This window comes from Triturus cristatus, chromosome 4_1 (assembly GCF_964204655.1).
Source record: "Triturus cristatus chromosome 4_1, aTriCri1.1, whole genome shotgun sequence".
In the NCBI taxonomy this organism is placed as follows: Eukaryota; Metazoa; Chordata; class Amphibia; order Caudata; family Salamandridae; genus Triturus; species Triturus cristatus.
The window spans coordinates 779,995,039-780,020,332 of NC_140585.1; the positions used below are offsets into that span (position 1 = coordinate 779,995,039).

Below are 25,294 nucleotides of genomic sequence, written 5' to 3' on the forward strand. Positions count from 1 at the left end.
GAGCAGCCAGTGTCGCAGGTGCTAGACTGCAACTGACAGCAGACCTGGCAATGCCAAGGGCAGCAGAGGAGGGGCAGATAGAAAGAGAAAGGGGCATGGAGGGGTCGGGCTCCATGCGCTACCTGGCTGTAGTACGGGGTCAAGAGAAGCTGGTGGAATACAGATGATGGAGTGTAAATGTTAAATGACAGTTGCTTCTGTCAATTCTCACAATTAAAAGATATCTACAACAATTATTTTTGAAGGAGACATGTTAACTGGCTAAGTCGAAAAATGTGAGACCTCATACTGCATCGTAAAAGCATGCAGAGTGTTCATAAATGATAATACGAAAATATAAACAAAGAGAAACAATGATAATTACACATGTGCGTATTTACGTGTTATGAGAAACAAAATATAGCTAAAATAGAGAGTGTTGTGACAATAATTTTCAATATGTATTAAAATTAAATAAATGTCTTCATAATGAGGCACCTGAAATGCTAAAATGCTTATCTAGTAATAATCGATATACTGGAAACCTGCAGCTTTCTGTGACGTTTATGTGGTAAACGTGTATTTCAGAGTGACACGTTAATATTATGCTTTGAAAACAATAATGTGCAAATGATGTTAAAAGATAGGAAGGATTTTTTTAGTACTACCTAATATTGACATGTAGTTTCTAAATGAAGAATAATAATTAAATTAAGAGATGTCGAAATGCATTTATTATTGTGTCTTTTATAAAAATAATAACACGACAATGATTCAGCGAAATTTCATGTAGGCTTCAAATGCTTTTCTTTCGTGCCCAAGTGTAAAATCATATGAAGTAGTCACTTTAGCCACTCCTGGACTTGTTCAAACGCTCGGTTGTGGGGGATGGGGGAGGTCCGGTGGGGGATGATGGGACCCCGGTTCCTTGAGCGCCCTGTAACAGGCTTCCCCCCTCTGCTCTTGAGGTACTCTCTGTTGGGATTGCTGGGAGGCGGGCCCGACGTGTGGTGGCTGAGGCTTTGATGTACATGTAATTCTGATAGGTACTGGCGACATGCTTGGGTGGGTGGGTAGGGTGGGGGGTTCGTTGGGGGTTTGCTGGGGGATGGGGTGGGGGGTATTTTGGCTGTATTGCACACTCACTGTGGATTACTCTTGTGGATGCGCTACCTTGTAGCACGGATACTATTGGGGTGAATGCTGTACAGTTGTAGTTCATATGCTGGGGTGATTACTGCAATGCGTACTGACTTGGTTGGAGGGCGGAATATCGGGGACGGGGATTGACTGCATTTTGTTCTGTGACCTAATAAAGTCTGTTTAAAAAAAAAAAAAAGTAGTCACTTTAGCCACTGTGAGAACTTTTCATGAAGTTTTTTTTCTGTATTAGTTAACAATGGTTTCCCTTCTAGTTAGGCAACACTTTTGACAGAAATGTAGCAATCTTATTGCAAACCCAGGAAAAGCGCTTGGGAACGGACAGACTGTGAGCAAAGTGATATTCCACATACTTCCGTGGAAGGGACAAAAATTTAATACAAATTGAATTTAGTAAATCTAATGAATTTGCAAAAGGATTACTTAATCTTCCGGATTTCGGGGTGATGTATTGATCACCCCATGAACGGCCCATTATGAGCAACCAATGGAAAGCATATTGACTGATGAAAATGATACTTTGTGGTAGTAAACCGTGAACTTTTGGAATTTTAATTGCCCTCTTATAGGAGGAGTCGGGGGCTGGCTGTCATTTTTCTATTTTCCCTGCTTGGCATGCTGACGGATTGACTCTTGATTCCCCTTGATGCAAAACCTTTGAACTGAACTTTCCTAACTGCGATTCTGGAGCCTGCACTTTACCGGCTGGTAAAGTTGAGCAGGAGACAACCTTTCAGCTGAAGGGTTAACTGACTCCTTCTGTAGCACGCTGTGCTGCAGTTCTGACTTGGCCAGTTCTATACTAAAGACGGACTAAATCTCTCAGCCTTGTTTTGGTTTGTATGATTCAATAGCCGAGTCTCAAATTGTCTTTTGTTTCTCTTTCACTCTCTCCACAGGCAAGCTGCAAATGTTTACTATTTTCCTGTATTGTATTGTGAGGCTACTTGTGTTAATTACTTGTGATTGAATCTGATTCGAAATGCGATTTCATGATCTGTCCATTCAAAAGAGGCTTTAGATAAATGTTTTACATGAGTTATCTTTATCGTTTTTGTCTCATTCTTGTGGGCCCGATTCACAGAACTAACTTAAGACAAAATCCTAAACTTACTACCATTTCGGTATTCACAGAAGGCATTTACTGATTTTGGTATTCACAGAAGGCACTTAATCATTTTGGTATTCACAGAAGTTAGGAGTCCTAACTTTAGGACTCCTAAATGCCTTTTGTGAATACCGAAAGTCTTAAAGTTAGGATTTTTCTCAGTTTAGGAGTAGTAAAGTTAGGACTCCTAACTTTAGGACTCCTAAATGCCTTCTGTGAATACAGAAAGTCTTCAAATTAGGATTTTTCTCAGTTTAGGAGTAGTAAAGTTAGGACTCCTAACTTTAGGACTCCTAAATGCCTTCTGTGAACACACAAAGTCTTAAAGTTAGGATTTTTCTCAGTTTAGGAGTAGTAAAGTTAGGAGTCCTAACTTCTGTGAATACCAAAATGAGTAAGTGCCTTCTGTGAATACCAAAATGGTAGTAAGTTTAGGATTTTGTCTTAAGTTAGTTCTGTGAATCCGGCCCTTAGTAATTTTTCTTGTCCCAAGGTTTGTGTTTTGACAACTAAGAAATGTAATGAAATAGGCATGTGTTTTGGAATTCTTTATTCCAGGTCCACATAAGGAAATTGCGTCATGTTCTCCAAGTATTCTAGTCCCTGTTAGCTCAACAAAAAGATCCATTGGAGGACCGTGATGTATTGTGATAAGGATGATGATCAGAGAGTAAAATGTTTCTATGTGGGTTATTTGAAATGGGCCTAATGTGACTAAAACTTGGTAGTGACAAAGAGAAAGATTTTATAAGCTTTCTGCTGCAGCACAGAAGATCCAGAACCTTCTGGCAAACATGAGGCATGTCCTGGTGATTGGAAAGATTCAAGTAGAACATTCAGGAAGCCGGACGACACACGCGATTAACAAATGATTAGAGTATGTCTGCTGTGTTGTAGAGTTCAGGTGTGACACAGGATAAAGGAAATGGCACACAGCAGCATTTCTGGGAGTGCACTACATTAAATGCGTAAAGCTTATCAGCTAGAGGATAGTTCAAAATCTCCTCTAGGAACAGAAAGTTAAAACAAATGCTTCTGAGAGAGTCTGAAGGAATAGTGAGCCTTACAACCAGCACAAAACAACTGGTGAATCCTTAATACCCTTAACTCTTTGTCTCCCACCTGGAATGTCATGGAGGAATTTGCTGAGACTGTGAGGGGCAGAGTGTATGTCAACTCTCCAATGGATCCTCACTGATATGGCTGAGCGGTAAAAGAGGGCAGTACCACAATGGACATGGAAGCAAAACTAACTCGATGTTGCCTACTTGAATGGTCACTGAGGCATCAATGAGGGTGATTTGGCATTCACTTGTTCATTCTGTGTTTGATTCCAGGCTCTGTGTTGTAGTTCACCCACTACTCATAAATGTACACATGTACCGTTTTAGCAACGTAACTTCAGCCATATTCTGGCCCTGCACTTTTCATGCGTTGTGAATAAATTAAGAACATAGACATGCAGCTGTTAAAATGTATCTTTAAAGTTTCAGTCTGAGTTTTGTTTCGTGCATGTTCTCTGACAATGGAGAAATACATCTGATTTCAAGAAGAAACATTGTCAAGAGAATTAGTGTGATGTCACACAATCGATGGGAGGTACACAACTTTTATCTGTGGAGAAACAAGGAGTGGAATAACAAGAATTTTCTTTAACTCAGGCATCAATCTTTGTACCTTTCCTGCTATAATGGTGCTAGGCTATGAGGTGCCAGTCTAGAGAAAAGGATTTCTTTCTCACTCCTTTGCTGTCTGAAGGCAGTTGTTAGAAAGCAGATGGGTTGGGGAAGGGACTGTTGAACGAGGGTAGGGTGGGTTGAAATTTAGATGCCGTTACCTGGAACCTAAGTTGTTTTGGAGCTTTTCAGAGCATATTCAATGGGAAATGGTAAGCAGGCATGCCGGGGTGACTACCAATGGACTGAGTATTTCAAAAGTCCCTGGTCAGGTACAACTACTTCCTCAGGAAGAGGTTATGGCCTCTGATTAAACAGTGCCACTGTCATAAAGATAGGACTAATTGACTGGAGAACATTAAACTCTTAGGTCCCTCTGATACAGCGGGCGTCGGGTAGGTACTTGTGCTCCTTGCCACATTACAGATAGCAAATTTTGACGTGAACAGGGAAGGGTTTATGTGGAACCTGGATGCTGAGGAGCACAAGAGATGGACCCTTTGCCATTGCTGTTTATGATGTGGTCATCTTGATACTCAGAATACCTTAAAATGCTGCGTTGTACCCCTTAGAGATGAAAGCTGGTAATTTACTGTCTATAGTTACACCATCACTTCCAATGCCCATGCTCGTCCTTTCTGCACAGTCAACCTCACACAGACTGTTTACCAGACATTTGCAGTTGCATCCCTAGGTTTGAACCTGGTTTCCCATTTTACATAGTCGACAGCTGAAGAAAATATGCCACATCTCAGCCAGTGAAAGCTCAACTTGTTTTGAGCCAAAGGTTTCAAGAGGACCTTGAGCTGGCCTACTGCTTTCAGGTGCTCGCCCACCTCTAGTAGCTTCCCCTTCAGCACGTCATTAATCGACATTGATCGTCCATTATTTGCCAGCTATCTTCTGCTTAAGACAGCTGCTTGGATTTCTATTGTAAAATGCGAACAAAAAATAAACATGTTAAATCGTCGTAGTCATGGAGACAAGCCGTGTGACCAAGCCTTAGTTGTTAGCTATTAGAATAGCCCTTCACAAAGAATATGCTGTCTAAGGCCCTAAATTACGAATGACCTGGAGGGCCTGGAGATAATAAACGCGCCCTATACAACCCAATAAACTATGTTCAGTGCTTATCAGGTGTGATAATTACTGGCTATCATTAGTTGAGTCCTTCAAAGTCAGGCATAACGTGGATTTTGGTGTTTTTTATCCATTTATTCTCTTGTCCTGCTATTTACCGGCCATTTTCCCTGTATATAATGCAGGTTTGACCTGCTGATGTGTACCAGGGAAAACTGTGAGGTGCAGCTTTTATTACACCCGGTAATTACAGAGTGTGTGAAACTCCACAGAACTTATTATTTCGACTCCTGTGAAAATAGGTACAATTATGCTCTCAGCTTTCAAAGAAAGCAATGCTGGTCATCTAGCTGCAAGGTATTCATTTTCTTAGCATAATACAGTAATTTTCATCTCATATAAAAAATCAGATCATAGATGTGCCTTACATTATTTGAATATGTAATTGTTTGGATCTCATGCTCTCAGTACCACAACACTCAAACTATGCTTTATTGATGAGGCCTAATAGGGCCAAAATCCATCTAGGTTTGCTTGGGGCCCCATCTGGTTTGGCGGTTCAGGCTGGAGAGTTTCTATTGGAGTATGACGAAGACTTATTTGAAAATGGCTGATCTCTTTCTAGAGAGGCAATGTGGATGAAAAATGATGGCCTGGAATATGAACCACGTGATCGCCAGTGGCTGAGATTAATTCAAGCATTTCCTTCCTCACTTTGCTGTTTGTTATACTAGATATACAAGCACATACACACATATGCGATTGTCCATCATTGATGCCTTTAATAGCTTTATCTGTCACACCTTGCGTGCCCCCGAAAAAGCATTTCTAGTGATACCCCTGAAGTTTTGAGCTTCCTGGCAGCCACCACACTCTGCAACCAGCTGATGTTTTTGAGTACTAACTCTACTGGGACTACACATATGCAAATGGTTGTAGATACACTTGCCTAAACTTACACAGGCTGGGTAAGCACTGGGAAATATGCTGTAGAATGTGGAAATGTACATTCTTTTCAGGATTCTCCGTTCGAGTAATTGCCCGAAGTTATGACAGCAACTTTACTATGAACCCATTCCTTTGTTAAAGCTGAAATATATTTTTAAAGCTTCTGTCCTGAAATTATATATGCATTTGTTGTTACTCCTTTACGGCTCGGAACAGTCCTTAATATTGTTCCGTACTTCAGTCTTGAGAATCGCTTTCCATAATGTCTCAAAGATCAAGTCTCCTGATGAAACCTTTTCTTTTTCTCTTTCGTGATGCATATCCATGCAACATTCTTAAAGTCCCTGTTGCCATACCTCATGCTGCTGGGACACAGAGCGCTTAGCCCCTGCAAGATATCCTACCCAATCCCGCCCCCTACTCTGGGGTGTTTAATAAGGTCTCATGTTCAATCGCCAAATGTCTTGCTATACCTGTATGGTAAATCAAAGAAAATGGCTGGTACTTCACTTCAGAGATGTACCAGACAAGTTAGCAAATAAAATATAGAATTGCATGTCTGACTATTAATCACAAAAATATGTCTGGCATAAATATTGTAGGCTAAATCTAATTTACAAAATATTGCTCCATTTGGTGTACATTTTTTATGATTAACTCCCATAGAGTTATAGTTTTGTAAACTACATTTAATACACAGTATTTTGACATACAATATTTAGGACATGATATTCTGGTACTATACCTATAAAACAAAATCTTAAAGAGGAAAGAAAAACATCACACGTGAGAAAAAAGTAAGAAAGAGAAACAGATGAGGAGAAGGAGAACGAAGAAGAGAAACAGCCTGTGAGGGAGGAAACACAAGGATCCACCTGGAAATGGGTTTCTTTAGAGATTGGTTGAAAGCACACAGTGTTTGTTTAAATACCCCTCACACACCAAAAGGGCCCTTGGTGTCATGCTTCATCATGGGGGTCTTCCGGACCCGCTGAGAGACGGGCGTGCTACGACCTACGACTACGCGGGAGCACTGACCTTCAGTACTATGTGTGGTGTAGGAGTTTGTGAGAGGAAGGGTCAGGGGTGATTGAAAAAAGTGTATTTAAAAGCACCTGGCTCCTGTGGACTAGTAACTTTAATATTCCTTGGAGCTGGCCCTAATAAAAGGTGAGTCGGAGGTATCCTGCGTCGAAGAGCGGACCCTCCTGAGTAAGTCAACATGTTACAAAGCTCAGAGGCTTCTTCATCAGGACAAAAACAGATCCCTTATGTTCTCACTACACTATTGAAACAATGTTGGTAGAGTGAAACTATGGTGATATGTATAAAAATACTATTAGTAAGTGAGAAGCAAGGAATCATGCACAAGATACAATACCCAGTAGGTATTTTATATGTTACATTCACATTTGATTGTAGCACACTGCCTCGCACACTGCCTCGCTCAAGTAACGCCTCCCCGCGGCTCCGTGTGCTACAATCAAATGTGAATGTAGACACCCTTCCCACCCATTCTGAGGCTCATGGAGCAGTGTCTCCAAACAAACTAAATTAACATATAGAATACCTACTGAGTATTGTATCTTGTGCATGATTCTTTGCTTCTTCACTTAATAATAGTATTTTTATACATATCACCATAGTTTCACTCTGCTTACTTACTTACTTACTTGCTCTGGTAACTTACTGGGAGGGTGAGGATGGAAGGGCCCTGAGAGACAAAGAGCAGGCTACTGTACTGGAACACCAGTATCAAGTGTCTGGGAACACCAGGTTTTAATTCACACAGTCAACTACCTATACACCACATACCTCATGCCCCATAGACTTAACACTATAGCAGGAACGGACTGCAAGCAATGCCCCAGGTTTGCCCTATGGGATGCAGACTTCATACACATGACGTGAAACTGCCCGGTGATCACGCCCTTTTGGCAGGCAATGATGCAAACCAGGAGAGAGTGGTGGAGAGAACGGGCCTGCGCAATGTTGAGATCTGCCTACAGCGGTTATATGCATGATCAAAGAAGGAGAGGTTAGGGTCCATGTTTTTAGACCTGCCCCTGGTGCTCACCAAATGGCCATAGCAATGCATTTGAGGCCCCCTGTGCCCGCCCACCATCCCTAGGTGCAGATGGAGGAAGGAAGTCCAAAAGTGGACGACAGAGGAGGCCATCAATCCGAGACAGTGCAAATACCCGATTGTGGACCTGTGGGAAGAATTTGCTCGACTGTATGCACATGCAGGACTCTCCACAGACAGATGGAAAAATAGGTGCCACAAAGGGGACTCTCAATTACTTGCTTAGGGATGGGCCTGGCTAGGTTTTTATTCTCTGTTTCTTATCATTTCTTTTGGTTTTCTGAGTAAATTTTATGGCAGTTCTTTACCTATGTTTATAGAGTTTACAGAATAATCTACTCACGGTTACAAAATGTACAGACTCGGTACACCAAAAACAGGCCGAGAAGTGAACAATTGCATGTACAAAAAAAGTGTGTTGCTTACTATATGGTGGATATTACTAAAATGTATGAAACAGATGCTAATGGTTGAAAACAAATCAATAAAATCAAGCAAAACAAGCATTGGCATAGCCAATAGGTCTCGCCTTTGGGACCTTATAAGTGTTTAGCCATGCAACAGTTGCATAACTAAATACTTATTAGGTCCCAAAAGCGAGGCCTATTGGCTATGCCAAGCGGCCGTGCGGTCGCGAAAGTGATCGCGATCAAACATCAAAGCGGCCGCGAAAGTGAAAGTAATCGCGCCCGCGCTCATGCACTGTAGCTCTAGGCTGGCCTGGTAGCACTTTTTGGAGCCCTCTCAATAAGTCTCGCCAGACCAGCGCATGCACTGGGTCAGGCGAGACCTAAAAATGAAATGGAGAATATGAACATATGAATATGAAACGATTTTGAGAATGAGAAACGAGTACACCTGCATTAAAATGTTACACATTTTTACAGAGTGGGAGTTTTATCACATACTCTGTCATGGAATGTTCCTGACCATTGAGGAAGGGCCGAAGGCCCCAAGAGGACAGGTGCACTGGCATGTTGTAGCCAGATTTGTGACTCCCTACGCAATTGCTGGGGTGTACTTGTGCACAGGCTTTCTTTGCAGCACTGGCAACACCAACAGGCTAAGTCGATGCACACCCAAGACCCATGTTTAGAAGGGATTCATGCCATTGCCACCAGAAAAAGGTTGAAGTGTGCCTGTAACCCTTCTTTTCCTGATCACTGCTTAATGGGGAACATGGAAAATATCAATAACTTCCTGTGTGGTGGAAAGTCAACCACATCAGCCAATGGGCTTTAGTGTGTCAGTGCATGCTTATTGAATGAGCATTAGCTTGTGGACATCGATATTTATTTAGTATGATTTGTCAAATATGAAGTTACAATCTCCTAAATGCATGACCACAGCAACATTAGGTGTCCTTTCAGTATGATGTAAAACGCCTTGCAGCCACTTCCATAATAGAAAGCTATACATTGCAGAGAAAATAGTCCTTTGGGCAATTAATGCAAAAGGCACTGTTGGAAATGGCATCTTCTAGGGTACTTTATCTCAACTTTCTGCTTTTCTCCTTCCCAGTTTTCTGCTGCTCTAGATGCTAGCTAGCCTTAGGATGCAAGCGTATTTGGCACTGCCGTGTAGTGTCAAAGCACTGTGCTCATCATATACATACTGTGAAGCAGTGTATGCATTATGTGCTGATTTCAGTTAGCTGTAAGTCCCTTGTCATGGGATAAGACCTATACCAGGGACATGTATCTCAAATGTCCCTTCATGGGCCTGCTGGACTGGTTGTGCCAATCACGGAGGTAGCTCATCAACTGTGCCACAGGTTTGCCCTGGTGGGGTTTGTTTGCATGATTTACTGTTACTCAGCTTGGCATTTAGAAAGCTATGTGCAAAGGTTCCACATGTCACCTGCTATATTGGAGTTCTCCCTCATGACAGGATGAGGTTTTGGGAAGAGGCTGGGCATGTGCATGTGCGCATTACATGCAAGTGTTGTGAATGACACCGGGTGGTTTGTTCGGTATAACAGGGCCTGTTTCTTACATTGGTTTAGCATGAGGGGGTGTTGAGAAAAGCTGTTGAGCATGATTTCCTAAGGGCAGAATAGCATCATTATAGTGTTTGGTATCAATGAGTTTGGAATGGTGAATCCTCTCCAGTAGTAAGAGTGGGTTCAACATTACGGTGATGGAAATGTCACTTTGAGAAAGAGGGCATTTGGATGTGCGTGGCGGCCTGTCTCTTAATTAACAACTGGGTGCTAGGGGGGCAGACACATCTATGCATTCCTGATAGAGGGACATAAACTAGGGTTTCATGGGAAACTGCGGACATCTGAGTCTAAGGGGCATTTCTGGGATGGTTATGTGTGGGTGGAATTGGTACCTGCATTCCAAGGAGCATGTTCTTGGTCCAAATAAAGATTGTGATAAAACCTCCCGAGGTAGGATGCTAGTCAGAATTTTTTTTAGAGAGGGCCTGTGCATTTCAAAGATGGCCTTTTACACTGATCGTATCTTCAAAGACAATGATGAGTATGACTACTGGGACTTCGGCCTTCGAAATTAGAGAGTTTGGGATTTGAGACCATACTAAGCTGGTTCAACACTGGGATACTGACATGTGGAATTATTAGGGCAGGAGGGACTGCAACTGGACTAGCTGCAGACTTGTGGAGGCTTGGAGGTCCTCGTGCTCCAGGGAGGGGACTATCACTTGGGGGATTTTGCTTGGACATTGCTGCTTGAAGCTAGTGCCAAATGTTGTGACCTGGGCCTTGAAGTAATTTCCAAGGGCCAGTGAGCTGGCCTCCTGTCCACAAGATCCCAGGGACACAAGCGATCTTACTGTCTCCACGAGATCATAAGGACCACACAGAGTGCAGCGGAGACAGGTGGAAGTTATCATGGTTGGGACAAGGACTGTCCTGACATACACCTTCATCTCGCTGTGCAAGAGGAGTGTGTGTGCAAAGATCAGCAGCCAGGAGTTCGAGGAGTGTAGGGGAAGCTTGGAGAGTCTGAAGCATCCTTGCTTGCAACCATGGGAACTGTGCTCACTTGTGCTCCGAGGCGTGTTTGGAGAACCTGAGCTGGAAACTGAGACTGTCTTCAGCCTCCAGATCGGGAGGACAACAGTGCCTGCCATTGCAGCCTCTGTCCAAGCTCGAAGGCTCCCTCTCACTGGACCCACGCCACAGGGTGCTTTGTTTTGGAAAACATTGAGATGAAACCTTAGGGGTTTTGTGTGCTATGTGGGTATTTACAACTGACTGTCGGAGGCTATGGCAGGTCATACTTTCGTTTGAGGGAGAAAACATTTCTTCAGATGTGGAAGCGTGCCAGCTTCCTGAGTCACACCCTTTTGTCTACATGGGGGGGGGGGGAGGTAGCGATCCAGCACTCATGCAGGTGTCGTCGGGCACCTGGAGGTCTAATTCGGATGGACGAAACTAAGTAACTGTTTCTTTAGGTTTTTAGGTGGTTTCAACTGTCTAGTCAACAGGGCACCAGTCAGGGCAATGTGTATCATTGGCTGGTGGAGTTGAGAGACTGAGGGGCCGGGTCACGAGTCATAGACAGAGACTGGTGATTGTTTGACTCTCTGCAATGGGAAAGTCTGACAATTGCATATAACTGTAAAGTGTATATCCAATGTGTGTTTAATTTTTGACATTTCAATAGAGAAGTTGACATTTGTGTATAACTGTTGTGTATATACAATGTGTATCTTGTTTTTATCTCAGTGTATATGTGTGTGTGGATGTATATAAAGAGTAGTGTTTTTATATATACACTGTGGAGTCTTTTTGTGGTGAAAGCAGTGTGTTGCGAGGGGTGAGTGTTGTGCCAATACTTTACACTCAAGTCATGAGGATAAGCCTGACTGCTCGGTACCAAGCTGCCCGAGGGTGAGCACAGGTTACGAGACAAGTGTATCGTACTCATCCTATTTGGTACAATGGATTCTGAGCCTAGGAGTGTGTGCACAAAGATCAGCCTATATGTATCAAGAGAGAGGGACTCGGAGCGCATAAGGATCCAGCAAGATGCTCCAATTAGCAATCATGATCACCGGGGTATGCAGTTACTACTAAGTACGGATTTGTCTTCTTAGGTCAGTTAAGTTCCACAGAGTCTGCAGGAAGCATTTCTCTGTAGGAACAAATGCCCTCACACACCTAGATAGGTGTTATGCTTCATCATTGGGCATTTGCTCCACGTCCGGCTGGCTCTGCAATGTCCAACGGGCACCCTCAATGGGGGCTCTTTACCAGGGATCTTTTTATAAGCTGTGTGGTGAAGTGTGGGTGTGTGGGTATAATAGTAGATTGGTGTATTTTAAGTAAATATGTGAAAGAGTGGGATACAAATAGGACAGGGGGTACTCTACAGAAATATTTGAATGATTGAGTACTACTGCCTATGTTCAAATATGTGGTGCTACTTACTAGAAGTGATTATCTAAGGTAGCTGAAGGTCGACATGTTTCAAGCCTAATTTAGTCATGGGAATGATTTAGCGGCTTTTCTTCAGGACCATAAAAGCCTAATCTGTAGAACCCCATGCATCGATTCAAGCATAAAGTACTTTTGATGCAGCAAAATCCAAGACGAAAAACAGCCACAGAGGAAGGAAGCGCCAGTAAACACAACCATCGTGTTGATGCTTGTTTGGATCCCAGGGGAATGGTGGTGTCAGTTCTGCCGCATTCAGGAGAAGTGTTGCGTAGATTCCTTACTGTGAGGAAAAGCGATGCGTCGAATTCCATACACACAGCCTTACGGCATCGCTGGAGACTTGGTGCACAGGTATGATGCATGGAAAATCCAGACACACTGGGTCGATGCAGCAGTGAAACAAGCGCTGTGTCAATTTTCACAGCAATGGACAGGTGATGCGTTGATTCCTTCTACTGCCCAGCAGGGCCTACGTCAAGGGTCGAAGATGGTGCTTAGGACTCAGCCTGCGGTGAACCTGGAACCACACGAACATACGCTGCACTGATTCTTTGGCCGCAGCAATGCATTGGTTTTTCAACCACACGGCAAGCTTGTGGCGGGAAAAACAGGCACTGAATGCCAATGCGTGAATTTTCCATCCTTGAAGCAGCAAAACCACCTCCAAGGATCTTGACTTCACTGGACTTGGCACCACTTGGAAGGTCAGAACAACCAGAAGAGGAGTTCAGGTGATCTGAAAAGTAAATCTTTGATGGCCCTGAGACTTCCAACAGGAGGCAAGCATACACAAGCCCTTGAAAGTACAGGCCAGTCCTTCCTCTGCCAAAGACAGATGCAGCAAGCTGCAGGTTAGCACAACACAGCAACACGCAGAGTGTCAGTTCTCACATTTTCTGCTCTTCTTCTTGGCAGAACCTCCTCTTGATCCAGAACTGTTCTAAAACTATGGGGTTGCAGGTCCAATACTTATACCCCTTTTTGCCTTTGAAGTACGCATACTTCAATGGATAGTCTTTGTAGTGCACAGATCCTGCCTTGCCCTGACCTGGCTCCAGACACACTACAGTGGGTCGGAGACAGCATTGTGAGTTGACAGGCACAGCCCTATTCAGGTGTCAGTGACAACCGCTCCAACCACTTTAGCTCAGGAAGCCCATCAGCCTGGTGATAGGCAATCAGGATATGCAGGGCACATCTCAGCGCCCTCTGTCTAGAGTGAATGCACAAACAGCCCAACTGTCAGTCTAAACCAGATGTGGAGTCCACAGGCAGGCAGAGACACAAAATGGCAAAGCAAGAGGCATTTTCAAACACACAACTCAAAAACCACCTTCACAGAGATATGTGTCTTTAAATCCTGAGTTCAGGGAACGCAAACTCCAAATATCCATCTCTTCCCAATTGAAAGTTGCACTTGTAAGATATTACAAGGCAGCTCCAATGATAACGCATGGGAGAGATAGTCTTTGCAATAGTGAAAAATGAAATTAGCAGTATTTCACTATAAGGACATTTAGAACACACCACTTTCTAAAAGTGGTATTTTCAAACACACAATTTAATAACCATCTCCTTAAAAATATGTGTTATTAAATTCTGAGTTCAGAGAACCTAAACTCCACTTCTCAAGCTTGTCCCAATTTGAAGTTATACTTGTCGGATGTTACAAAGTAACTCCCAAGTTAGCCTATTGGACAGGTAGCCTTTCAATAGTGAAAAACGAAATACACAGTATTTCACTATTAGGACATGTCACACACACCAGTACATGTCCTACCTTTCACATACACTGCACCCTGCCCATGGGGCTACATTGGGCCTACATTTGGTGTTCCTTACATGTAATAAAAGGGAAGGTTTGGGCCAGTCAAGTGGGTGCACTTGTCAGGTCGACATGGAAGTATAACACTGCAATGCAGACAGTGCAGGGGCAGGCCTGAGACATGTTTGCTCATGTGGGTGGCATAATCAGTCTGGCAGGCCCATTAGTAGCATTTGATTTACAGGCCCTTGGCACTCTTACTATGAACTTAACAGTAAATCCAATATGCCAATCATGGATAAACCAATCACTATCATATGTTACACAGGGAGAACTTTCCCTTTAGCACTGATCAGCAGTGGTAAAGAGCCCAGAGTTCCAACACCAGCAAAAACGAAGTCCAGCACACAAAAAATACAGGAGGCAGAAGCAAAAAAAGACAGGGGAAACCACGCCAAGGATGCCAGGTCTAACAGCTACAGAGATTTATAGCATGTTAATGGTGTAATGGAAAAAAAATCAATTGTAATACAGAAGAGGAATTCATGACAGCATAGATTTATGGGGATAATATGCACCACAAAATGTACATTTTAATTGTGCACAAATTATACATCTCTGGCATTAAACATTAAAAATACTTTTAAAAAATGTATAGTATTCTAAAATGTGGTACTTTAAGCGCATTCTCTGTTCAACTTATGCTTAATTGCCTGTTTTATTTAGCAGTTGAAGCCATACACCAATATGGTCCAGAATATTGTGGACTGCATATCGTCTGTAAATAATATTATGCCTTAAGATTAGTTTACAAAATTATCGCCCCATTGGAATTAATAATAGAAAATCTACCCCCAACAGAGCAATAACGTATTTAGGACGAAATACTTATTCTAGATGATAGTTCTTTGATCAATAGTCTGACATTCAACTATTTTGTTATACCATTAATATAGTACCAAATATATAGGTGCCTTTGGTCGTAATGAAACATTTTAAATCGAGAAAGGATAAATTTCCTTGCAAAAATACAATCTATGAGGCAGTAGAACAGCCGAGTCTTCAATTCTTTTGGCAAGCAAAGGAAAAAAACAAAGCAACTTTGCAAGGGGAACTGAAATTTTCCAAGAAAAGGCTACACCAAAAATGGTTCACCCACATTTGCACTAGAAGAAGGGCAGTGCAGACCTGCCTACCAGTCGGAGACATACATGATAAATCATGTCAGCCTCCAAATACTTGTACGAGACATCTGCAATCACAGAATGAAAATATTAGAGATATGCATTTGTAGAAAAAAAACAACTACCAATGCCTGCATCGGAAAAAATAAATGTCTGTCTTTTTGTGAGTAGGTGACACTTTGAAAACACCACCTGACCCTCTAAATGTTATCCAGTTTCAATTTAAGAAAAATAGACTGTCCGAGGAATTGACCAATGTGGCCTTAAAAACTAGCAACCTAAAATGCCTGATGGGTTCAGAAACTGTACATACTTTTCATTTAGCCAGTACAGTATTCCTTTTCAAAAAGCCAATGTAGAAAACTAAAATGTGGATTTTTGTCTATTCCTAGAAGGTTAGTCGTAGAGGAAAAAGGATTTAAAACTTAGAAGACAGATTTGCTCAATCTGGAAACTAAATAAATAATGCCAATTGTATTGTCCTTGAGGAAATGAATTGAAACCTATGCTCACTAGTGGATAGGAACAACTTTCAAAGTTGCGAAAGGGATAGATTTAGAAAGAAGGACGGTGTTTCTCCAGAAAGAATTGTCTAAGCTTCTTAGCATGCACCAGAGCTGCATAGAAGCTAAAAGGGGAAGCCGAGTCAGAAACCAAACAACTACTTTGATTCCCTATTAAAGATAACATTCCCAAAACATGAACAGAAAAGTGATTTTACTGAAGAAAGGAAAACAACAGATAATGATGTGCCAGTGTCATAACAAAGAATTGGTGGATTATAGAATAATGCAAATGAGGCCAACTGACATAAACACCATAAAAAGGCAAATGATTGATAAGTCTTCGAACTACATCTGAAATTAAAACCAGACTGTACACGCTGTAAAAAGAGCATGGAAGCAGATAACTTATCATTATTTGCCGGTACAGTACACTTTAGAAACTGTGAAAGGGAAAGGAAAGAAAGGGTAAATAAAAAAAATGAATAGATCAGAATTTAAAACAAACTTTAGTTCTTATTTTGAAGCATCCCTTGCTTTGCTAGGTTTAGCAGAAAACTTAAAATCACACCAAAGAGGATACAATTATTCAAAATATTGCTACAGCCTAAAGTAGAAATCCACTGACATTAGAGCCAGTCAGTACACAGGTGTGAATCCTAATCATAAAATCGAAATCTTCTTCCCCTTTACCTGGAAACATGGAAACTCTGGATATTAGAACTGTCACAAATCTCCTACTGAAGAAATATGTGGAACAAAGGGGTGTGCCTGTCTATGTGGCCTATATTGACTACTCAACTGCCTTTAATCACGAAGACAGGAAGACCCTTTTGAGGGAGTTGAGCGCCATGGGAATACCAGGGGGTCTTCTGAAACTCCCTACATCGCTACCTGGTATCATGTTATGTTAGGAGGTAGGCGGGTATGACACCAAAAATTCCTACCAGAAATGGTTTAAAACAGGGATGTCTGTTGGCCCCCCTCCTTCACTATATACAGCAGATCTGCCTGATGTCTTGAGTTAGGTAGCTGACGATTCCCCAAAATTCGGCTCTTATCCTGTAGGCAAGCTCCTTTATGCAGATGATATTGTCCTACTAGAACTGACCCCTAAAGGTATTCAGAGACTCTTAATATTTTGTCATCATATTAAGACACTCAGTTCCTGAAGGTAAACATAAATAAAAATAAGGTCAAGAGGTTTCATCTAAAGAGGCCTCAGATAAATACAAAGTATAAGTTTTCTTATAATTACCAAGGAAGAAGTAAAATCCTACCCTTATCTTGGAAGAATTATGTCAGCAAACATATAGTACATATATCAAATAAGGGTTTTGCACATGGAAATGCACTAAAGGTAATCTATATAGCAACAGGTCACAGGCACTTTAATCATCTCTTAACAGTATATAAAATGAAGATTCTGCCAACACCTTTGTAAGCTCTAGAGACAATAAATACCAATCAGTGGTACTTTATGCATAAGGTGGAGGGAAAGATTCTTCACACTATTTGTACTTTAAATTCTGTGGTCTCTATAGAAGCCCTATGTTTGGGATTTGGACAGGTGAGCACTTTCACAAGAGGATTGGCTGCAATTTTAAGATGGTACCATTGTATTTTGCATGCCAAAGAAAAGTCTTTAACTAGACTCATGGCCTCGGAATGTCTTACTCCTAATGTTGAGGCCGGATCATTTTTAACTAAAACTTTAAGTGCACTTTGCACTTTTCTTTGACATATTCAGAATATGAGCTATATTCATCTTAAAAATAATCTAAAATATGCTAGGAAAAATTGCTCCATGGAAAATGATAAAGAGATATGTAGAGACAACGTTGTTCCCTATGTATTATTCAATCATGTTAGGTAGCAGTCCCTCAAGTATATCTGAACTGGAATCTGTAACATGGAGTGTGAAGATGCATAATTGTGTGTGAACTGAAATGTTTACCGTTAAAAACTGTGACTGATGCACGGCAGAATGTAAATTCTGCTCGAAAGAATATGCACCGTATGGTATAATGATGTACCGGCCATTGAACATGTTATATTTGGCTGTCCTGCCTTAAACATTTATCAACAGAGATTTTTAAAACCCCTTTTTTAAAAATATGGTATTTCAACGGCAAGAGCTGCAATGGATATGATAACTTGTTCAGTTAATGAACTAATGTGTTGCAAAATGTTTACATTTTTTAGCTCATTTTCGAAGTTGTACAAAGGGATGTAACTTTGTATACTGTAGATCACATTGTAAGTTACAAATCTCTAATAAAAACCTTGAAACCTTGAACCTTGGAAACATGGCTCCAACTGACAAAGGCAGTTACATACTTTCTGAAATCAGTACAGAACTTTCAATGTGAAAAAATAAGTACAATTTGCAACCCCCTCTGTGGTGGAAATAGGGATAAAAAGGTGCTTAGGCACTTTGGGGAGGAAAGGTTGTGACAGATTTGAAACCTGCAAAACAGCAGCAGACAAGTAAGACCTGGACAAAGTTAGTGCAAAGTGCTACCTTGAACTACCACAGGATGGAAACCAAAGGGAACAAAACACCAGGCCACTTTAAAAGTACGGTTTGCTGAGTCCTTTGCACTGTGCACGCCCTTAATTCTCTGGTGTAAAAAATTGGGTTACTACCCACCTTAAGTAATTAACATATTCCTCATCTGGGCTAACCACTAAAGTTACTAAATTAACCTGAGCTCAACCCCCTGGAACCTAGGGCCCAAAGAAGATGCACAACAGCAGGGAACAGGGCAGATCCAGTTGGAACTGGTCAGCTGGGCAGATGCAGGAAAGTCCTCTTCTTATTTGTGTCCATGTGGCTTGAACAATAGGTCAGCCTTATGAACCTTGGAGTCCACTTCTTTGCCCGGGGAAGAAGAGAGGGTGAGTTCAATCATTCCCCAGAGGACCATGGCTCTTTTCTGTCTGCAGACAGCAGGATCAGTCTTCTTCTAATCTAACTCAAGTCCAGTAGTGTTTTGCGAAGGGTACTGGGGGTGTCACAATAATTCCTGGCAATGGTGTGCATGTGACTCCCGGCCCCTACATAACCCATAGGGTAAATGTTCACAGCGGTTACCTAACCCACGCTTGCAGCATTTTCTCTGAGCCCTACTGAAAACAATCTCAAGTTGCCCGTCTCTACCTAAATGCAAGAAGGTGAAACACTTCTCCCCTTGTTCGCAGCATGTGTGCCCACCCCAGAGGTTTGGCCAGGGAAAAGAGCAGCCCCTCCTATGTGATCCTTCTAACCAGCTCTGGGGGCAGCCTCCATTCCACTGCAATTGGTGCCTGTCTGACAGGAGGACTAAAAAAAGGTGCCTGTCCAGGTGCCATTTGACTATGACAGGGGATGCCTCTTTGACGTACAGTGAAAATAGCTTTTAGATGCTATTCACTGTAAGGACATGTTTAACTTTCTGTATGTCCTACTTTTAAATCTCATACACCCTGCCTTACGGGTTATAAGGCATACCTACGGATGAATTATTAATAATTAAAAGAAAGGATATGTCCTGTCAAAAGGGTTTATTTTGACAGATTAAAGTAATGTTTTGACACTGCTATAGTCAGGTTACAATGGTAGGCCTGAAGCCATGTTTACACTGCCACTGTAATGGATGGCAAAATAGGTGCTGCAGTTCACAAGTGTCATTTAACTTACAAGAGCTAAGTATACCTTGTACCATATACTAAGGATTTGTAGGTAAATTAAATATGCCAATTAGGAGTCTACCAATTCAACCATGATAAAAGGAAGAGGACAGGAACCTTATTACTGCTTAGCAGGGGTAAATGCAGAGTTCTACAACTTGCAAAAATTGGATAGGGCAAATATCTGGGTGTACACCATGCAGAAGATGGTAAATTCCTAAATCTGGTGACAGAAGCCTAATTGTATTAAGGACCAAAATGAGGTTGTAACGCTGACTGAGGGAAGGAGACATTTCCAACGTATGAAAGATCCCCAACTGGCTCTCTCTTGGTGAGTGCAAAAGGTGAAATTGAGGATGACCTACCTCTCTCAGAAGTCATCTAGGAATCGTCCAACCCATATCATAGAGAAAAAAACGTTTAACTCTCCTAAAATGTGCATGCAGTCCGAAAAAACAACCATGTGCAAAAGCAGTTGAAAAGGTCAGGCTATCAAATTTTAGAATTAAAAAGTCAGTTAACATAAGTGTTGGGAAAAATAATGCAATATTCCAAAATTTGGTAAAGTGTGTTATGGTTGTCTAGTCTACATGCACGGGCGTGAGCCTATTCTCTTCCATAGTCAATGCAGTGCCTAGAAAAGTTTCATCCTGCAATAAAGCGCTATAGAAATAACTTCCCTCATGTCCATGCTGACTTACATCCACACAATAGGTACACTTAGCCATACTCACTATCTTAGTACTCTTAATAGGTACTGCCATTGCTCTGAGGATATATTATTGAAATTATTAAACTCCTGGTATAGTCATGGCCCTCTCACCTTTGCATAAGAAGCAACAAAAATATATTGCTTTGCTGCATTAGAAGCAGGGGCGTAGCTTCCATTTATGCAGCAGGTAAAGTGGCCCTAGGGTCCATAGACTTGAGGGCCCACCAAATCCTGATTAGTGTTGTATTTTACAATTGCAGCAGCAGCCAGAGGGCCCATTTTCTTCCTTGCACAAGAGCTGATGACGCAGTGGCTACACCACTGATTACAAGGTCCGTCCTCACGGTTAGCATTTCTACTAGGGAAGGCCCCCATTGTTCCCAAGGAAGCCCTGCTTCAGATGGATATCTAAAAGCTTGAGCCGCTGCCTCTCAACATGGCCGCTCCTGCCTCTGAAAGTGGGGCCAGGTTTGCTCCTGAACATGAATCAAGATTCTCAGGTAGCAGAGCTGTTTTCATTATTTGCAGATAATTGAGAAGCTCATTCCCGAGGGGCACAACAAATCTATATGCCTCAAAAGGAAACCTGGCAGAGAAGCTTCAGCCGTGAATATATCATTTTTCTTGGATTTTTCTCTGCTCTTTTTATGTAGTTGCTATTCAAGTAACTGCTCTTTCAATAAATGGAACTGGGTATTATCCTTTTTAATTGTTTTTTGAGATGTGTACTGCGACTGCGACGTGATTTCCCACAGCTAGCGAGTGCCTAAGAAATGTTTTAATAAATGCAAAAACATCAAGGTCGCTGCATTGGTAGAACAGGTTGTCATGTATAGGACAGCAAATTCTGCAGTTAGCGATCTGACTGTATTGGAATGACATTCATTATGAAAACACTCAATGCCTCCCTTCTATTCCTACCATTCATCATAGGATGCGCACATGGTGGCAGTGCTGACACATTTACCCTCACAATGTCCTATTCTTGGACAGCTTGATTGTTATTGAAATATTGGCTCCTCGTTGCATTCTGTGTCCCGGCTGTACCTTAATAGGATTCAGAGCCCAGGCTAAGGATGCACCTGAATAGAGGAGGCATTTTGTTGGGGCCAGGAATCAAAACTTTCACTGAAATTTAAATACAAGGGGCCTGATGTATCAAAGGGTTTTACCCATTCTGTGTCTATGAAGAAACGTGTTGATACAAAAGGGCCAAGATGTCCATCGCACATGTATGGCTAGGAAAAGAGGGCTTCCTCCTCCCACTGGCTAGATGCGTAATAGGAGAGTAAGCTCAGACATCTGTATTTAAAGAGAAGAGCTCATTGCAATGAAGCTCCTCGTGGGGACATCAGGCTAAGTTGCATAGTAATATTCTATTCCCAAATGGAGTGGCACACTGTACAGTGCTTAATTTGAGCTGATGGTTGCTGGTGGGGGTCACCGGTGATCATCTTTGGGGTCCGGCACTTATTTTTCCTTAGCTGACATTTCTTGAGAACAAGAGAGAGAAAAACACAGAAAGGGGAAATACAGAGGAAGACAGAGAGCAGTAGCCTGCAAGAGTGAGATAAAGGGGAAGGGGGTGTCTGGAATTGGATGAAAGAGGCATGAGGTGGGTTCAAGCCTAGGCAGCTGCTGTATTCGCGTGCAGCATTTAATAGCGCCAAACCTGGGCTTCTGAGCAGAGCTTTGAGCACCAGCGCTCGTTAATTTATCAATTAAGCACTTGGAGCACATAAAATGCATTGGAGTTGCTTGAGAAAAACACAACTCACACAACGCGCCCAGCATAATTTACACTGCAGGAAAATAATTTACATGTAGCATAACCATGATTAAACTGCCACTGGGTGACACCAGTGGGCAGAGCAACGGGTGGAGCTGCAAAAAAACACATGATTAGCATAACACAGCATTTGCATAGCAGGCAGGGCAGTTGAGGATGGCGCCCCAAAATGAGCAACTCTTCTAAAGAAATAAACTGGCACGCAAACAGGAGCAAATATTAATTTGCTCTTCTTTTTCCATACTCCCTGGTTGCCCGTGTTAAAAACTGCCTGAAGTCGGAAATTGAACCGGAGCTAATAGATATAAACTAATTTGAGTTTGTGTTTTTTAAATACTGCAGTATTTTGTAACAAAGAAGTACTTCTTCCGCTATTACACCAGGCACAATTTCAGCATTGTGTGGTTGGAAATGTTACGACCCACTCCTGCCGGTGAATATGTAGCAAAGTATAGACACACTTCCCACCTGATGCATTCTGATGCTGCGTAGTACGAAAAAAGGATTTTAAATTCTTTACTCTTGGCAGTTTTGCTGGCATGCAACATAAACAAACAGTATTTGCTCTGCAGTGGAGACACATGGAAAAAAGAACGAAAACCAACGAAAGCTTCAAAATACACGGCAGGTTCGATTGATATGCTTTGTGTGCTCACCCGAGTCAGGCAAAAACCATGTGCAAGCCTGTTTTCATTTTTAATCATCCTGAAGAAAAATAAGCCACAAACTTAAAAATGAAACACCAAAGACCCCCAGAGTTTGACAGAAAGTCTGAACATCAGTCGAGGGCTCTCCACTGCCATTTTTTCCATCCTTCGGAAGAGTGCAAGATGATGCCAGGCTGCCACTACAGTTTTGAAACCTCCTGCCCACTGTGCTCATTCCTAGCCTCCTCAGCCACTTAAGAGGTGGTCCATACCCGTAGCTGCCCCCCCCCCCCCCACAACGGACTGAGCTGAGGTCATCTGAACCGACCACGATACATCTTCTAGAAGTCCTTCCGACTGTTCCAGCTTAGGTGGCACAGCAGAAAACCAAGAAAGTTAAAATAGTATGTGTGGAGGAATGATTCAAGGGCTATGGTTAAAGGCGCAGTAGCTGTGACACACGAGCCCTTGGATGTGGGAGAACCTATGCACCACAAATATAGATGTCTTTTACTAACCAAGGATGGGGACTGTGGGTGGCTTGCAAAAGAACAACCTGTTTCATCCATCCTTGATCTTGCTTGAAAATGGAAGGATCTGAATTTACATGCACAAAACCATAGGAATTCAGCTGTTTTACTTAGTGCTATTTCAAGTAACTATAACTCATGCCCTAAGTTACCTATAACTCGTACACCCACCATGCACAGTTTTGGCATCAATAATTTAATTGTAAATGTTGCAGTGATAATAACATTGATGCTATAGAAGATCAATAATGTAATATGTGGGGTAATTAGCTGTGCATGGAGAGGGTGCAAGTTATAGTTTAACCAGGAAGTGTTGGCACTCATCTTGGGCCACTGCTTCTGCCGAGTCCCACAAAGAATGTTAAAAAAAAGAAGGGCAGGATAGATATTCCCTACCCCCTAAAGTTGGTCCTGGGGTCCCAGAGGGACCACACCAGGTCAAAAAAAGCATTTTTTTAAATTAAAAAAATTGCTGTGAATTTGGTCCTGGGGTCCCAGAGGCACCGCGCCAGGCCAAAAAAGCATTTTTTAAATTAAAAAAATGTCTGTGAATTTGCAATATTTGCGAATTAGCAGGGTGAAAAAACCCAATCACCGCTTGTGCACTTTTTTAATTAACCGCATTCAACACACTGAATGCAACTTACTTTACCCTCTGGATGCTGGCATAAGATGCTCTCACTGTAACTTTACTTTCTATATAGCACCCTCTAATGAGCATAACAACCTAATTGCTGGTATTGCTAACCTTCCACAGGGAAACTGCCAACCTCAAAGCAGCCTGGCACGTAACTAAGATTTTACTTTTTGGAATATTAACTGTCGATCCCTCCCCAAACATAAGGTGGACATTTTTGATCTTCTAAGTAGTGAACAGCAAGATACTATATTCTTGACGGAAACATGACTACATACGAGTTCGGGGCCAGATGTGGCTTCCGCTCTACCATCTAATTATGCCTTAGCCAGGAAGGATAGAGATATTAGGAAAGGGGGAGGCATTGCCATAATTTTTAATAAATCTTACTCATGTAAATTAAGAAGAGTTGCCATTTGTGGGCTGTGAAGCGGCATTATTCAAACTTGGCCTGACCCCTCAATTTACTTTTTCAGGCATACTCATCTATCGCCCACCGGGGTCCTCTGGCTCCTGGGCCTTGTTATTTCCAGATCTAATCTCTCCTTACTTTTTTAAAGCTGCTAATTTTACCATTCTAGGTGACCTTAATCTTCACCTTGATAGCCCTGATTGCACTATCAGCAGTACGCTCATTTCAGACCTCGCAGCAATGAATTTGCTGCTATGTAATACCGGTCCCACACATGTGGCAGGCCATTTACTGGATCCTATTTTTTCCAGCCTATCCGATATTCAATGTTCACCTGCCCTTCCTGTTTGTTGGTCAGACCACTTTGCAATCAAGTTTTGTTGTACAATTCCGGTGAACCTGCCTACAGTTATATCTGGAACTCAGGTTAAGTTTAGGAACTGGGGCAAATTAGATATGGAACTTTTTAATAAATCCCTGTCAAATAGTGCCCCCGTCATTGAACAAATATCGACCACCTGACAAGGCATAATCCATAATTGGATTTACAAAGCAATCAATGATTGCCTTCCATCCTTAGTTAAAAAATCTTACAATCACCGCCCCCCTGCCCCTTGGTTTACAGAGAAATTAAAACTTGAAAAAACTAAATGTAAGGCCTTGGAAAGAAGTTGGAGGAGGAATTACTTGCCAGACTCCAAATTTAAATATAAAAAAGCTTTAAAAGATTATCAAGCTCTTTGCAAATCACCTCGTGCTGACTTTGTTTCATCCACCATCTCTAATGCACAACACTGTTCTTGCACCTTGTTTACGATGGTCTAAAAGTTGTCTGGCTCTGACACTCACCCCACGCCTCTGATCATAGATGCATTGCAATGCAACAACATTGCTTATTTTTTCCTGAATAAAGTGAAGCAAATTCATTCTACGCTGGGCAACATTCTGCCTGTTGATTCCATTCAAGTAGCGGTTGATTCCTTTAACAAACTAG

General features: G+C 42.0%; 1 protein-coding gene across 3 annotated transcripts in view; it reads right to left on the bottom strand.

Annotated features, from left to right (window-relative positions):
* TAFA2 (TAFA chemokine like family member 2) overlaps window positions 1–25,294 on the bottom strand; it is a 1,225,759-nt gene that overhangs the window by 772,672 nt on the left and 427,793 nt on the right. The gene's annotated exons all lie outside the window — the stretch shown is intronic.